The sequence below is a fragment of the Bombus terrestris genome, unplaced genomic scaffold, assembly GCF_910591885.1.
Source record: "Bombus terrestris unplaced genomic scaffold, iyBomTerr1.2, whole genome shotgun sequence".
In the NCBI taxonomy this organism is placed as follows: Eukaryota; Metazoa; Arthropoda; class Insecta; order Hymenoptera; family Apidae; genus Bombus; species Bombus terrestris.
Window position 1 is genome coordinate 6,537,209 of NW_025963552.1, and position 2,947 is coordinate 6,540,155.

The window sequence follows — 2,947 nt, forward strand, 5'->3', positions numbered from 1 at the left end:
TTGTAACAATCAAACCATTAATGAACAACTTTTGAGCTATTACTTAATAGCAATTAAAGCATTAATTTATAATATTTAAACCACTAATTTATAACATTCGAACAACGATATCATGGTAAAAACTGTTTCAACACAATCGAGTTTAGATCATCCAAAACTGTCTCGATGATCTAGACCGGACTAATACCTCCCGATGGGTGGGACGTCGTGGGCAACCGCGGGGTACGGACGCTTTGGCCTTAATTATTCAGAAGGTAAATACAGATGTAAAGTGCATCGTGATTCTATTCGGTACAATGATCCATCTTGGAACGAAAAATAAAAATCTCTTTTCTCTTCATCCTCTTGCTTACTACACAGAAAAAATTGTCCTCGTTATTTTTCGCTTCGCGGTCGCTTAATTCTTTCACACTGTCGCGTGGTATACTCCCATATCTCTTTACGCGGGCCCATGGTCAAGTAGAGTCGTACCTCGACATTCTGCCAATGGGTTGAATGTCGAGATGGATGTATAAGGATAAATAACCCATGGGCGGCTCTCTTGCGTAGTCACCTCCGCGTGGTGAGACCTGGTAATTGGCATCGTTTTCCAAAAAATTAATCCGTGGATTAATCTTTGGAAAACGATACCAAGCTAAGAACTACGCAGCAGTCCGGTTTGTATCTCCAAATGCCGCGAACAGAATTTTGGATGATCTGGACAGGATTGCAACGTGAGACACCGTGAGACGACAACTACTATTATCACGGACAACATAACGCACCTCTACAAAAACATCCTTACTTGTCCTCGCTCCAGACACCATTTAGGATACGACATTCATAACATAGGTAGCGGCACTCGGCAGCGAACTTCCCAACGGTTTCCGTCCCGTGACTCGCTACAGAAAGACTCTACCCTTCGAAGAAGACGACGGCCAGATGTCGATACACGTTCACCGAATATATTTTCAGTTAGGACCCGGACCTGCTATAAATCTTAGGATTTGCGTAGCCAAGGTTCTCTAAAGGGACAAATAATCTTTGCCTCAACAGTCCCTACATATAGCATCCGCTACGGGGAAACACAGGAAATCTGCTTTTCCTGAAGTACGACGCTCCGCGCTAGCAACTTTCTCTCAAACGGTTGTTGGGGTTAGGTTGGGGTTAGGTTGGGGTTAGGTTGGGGTTAGGTTGGGGTTAGGTTGGGGAGCATGTCAACGTCCGTTGGCTGGGGTGAAACACTCGTTCCCGTTAGATCACGAAAGTTAAGCACCCCAGGTTGCGGGGCGGTCTGGGATGGGTGACCGCTCCGTGATGACGTTGGCGCTTTGGATTGCGGTGACCAAATCCGGTTTTTTCGGATTCCACCAAGGACCAGGAGAGACTAGAGGGCACCCCAAACCAGGAGGAAGCAGTACGGGCCACCAGGAGGATGTTCGGGTGGGGAAGTCGGTTTGGGGGACAACCGTTCCACCTGTGGGCGACATCGTGGTACGCCGACGAGAGTTTCCGGCTGGGTGGGGGCAAGAGCGCCTAGTAGGGATTGGTGCCCCCGAACGGCGAGTTCTCCCCCCTCCCCCCGATGAAACCTGCAGATGGACGAAGCTCGGACGCCAACTGGGGGACCCGGAGGCTGAAAGTAGGCAACGGCGACGTGGCCAGAGGTGGATGACCTGCCTCTGGCTCCGGAACAACATCTCGGAGGACAACACCAGCGGCGTCGGACTACAAGCGGTGGTCGAATTCGCGAGAGAACCTACCCTAAGTCCACAAGACGCCAGGATGGTCATCGTGGGGTTTTAGTCGGTAAGAGTCCGACACTACCCGGACGCGTCTGGTGGCGCCCGGGTGTCCATGAGGATTTCCCCACGTATAAAAAAAAAAAAAAAAAAAAAAAGGTTGGGGTTAGGTTGGGGTTAGGTTGGGGTTAGGTTGGGGTTAGGTTGGGGTTAGGTTGGGGTTAGGTTGGGGTTAGGTTGGGGTTAGGTTGGGGTTAGGTTGGGGTTAGGTTGTACTTGCTTCGGCAGTACATATACTAAAATTGGAACGATACAGAGAAGATTAGCATGGCCCCTGCGCAAGGATGACACGCAAAATCGTGAAGCGTTCCACATTTTTGGGGAGCATGAGGCGGGCATGGGTTCTCGGGGCGTAGGACCACCCCCCGGGAAACCCCGATGGATCTGATGTTCCCCTATAGTCGGGTGGCGGCCGGTCGGTGCCTCTGGTACCCGTCAGGTCGCTGATCCGGTGCGAGGAACTTCGGAGAAGTTGGTGGGCCCATGCCTGTCAAGACCACTCACCTCACCTTCTCGTGGGGCTCCCTGTCACCCTGCTCCGGACTCTCCGGGACAGGGTGCGAAAGAGTGAGTGGCACCAGGACAGATTCCCGATGACGACCCGGCGAGAAACAACTTCATTCACCATGGAAGGCACAACAGATAGGAGAAACACGTACAGTACAGGGGAGGGAGACCCCAGTACCGGCGTAGTCGGGGGTAGTCAAGTGGGCCCCACTACGTCGTCAACATACGACCACGGCCGCTCGGGGGTGGGCCGCCAGGCCCCCGAACGTGTTACCACGCCTGGCGAAGCGAGAAGTCTATTCTCGGAAGAATACATGGAGACATCGAGAACTCCGAGGACGAGAAGCGGGTGCCGGGCGGGCAGCGTTTTCCTTGCGCCGGCCCCGTCAGACGGAGCAACAACAATAACAACATCTGCTGCGGGAGGATCGCGGGAGCGAGCGAGGTCGGACGACGAAGAATCGGTAGCCTCGTTCGCGTCTCGCTCATCACTGGCATCAATCGCATCCAGGGGGAAGAAGAGGAGACTGGCGACAACAGCCACCTTGGAAGTCTCCGAAGATCTGGAGATACAAGTGAGGACGAGTTCGGCCGCGGACGTCAGCGCGGAATTAACGAGACACGTGTCCGAGATCATGAAGGTGGCGACCACATCGTCC

The 2,947-nt window shown here is 52.8% G+C and overlaps 1 non-coding gene across 1 annotated transcript; it reads left to right on the top strand.

The window, feature by feature from the left end:
- Positions 1-1,993: 1,993 nt before the first annotated feature.
- Positions 1,994-2,100, top strand: LOC125387022. Its single transcript, XR_007227624.1, has one exon. It is a non-coding gene; the product is annotated as a U6 spliceosomal RNA (small nuclear RNA).
- The last annotated feature ends 847 nt before the right edge of the window (positions 2,101-2,947 follow it).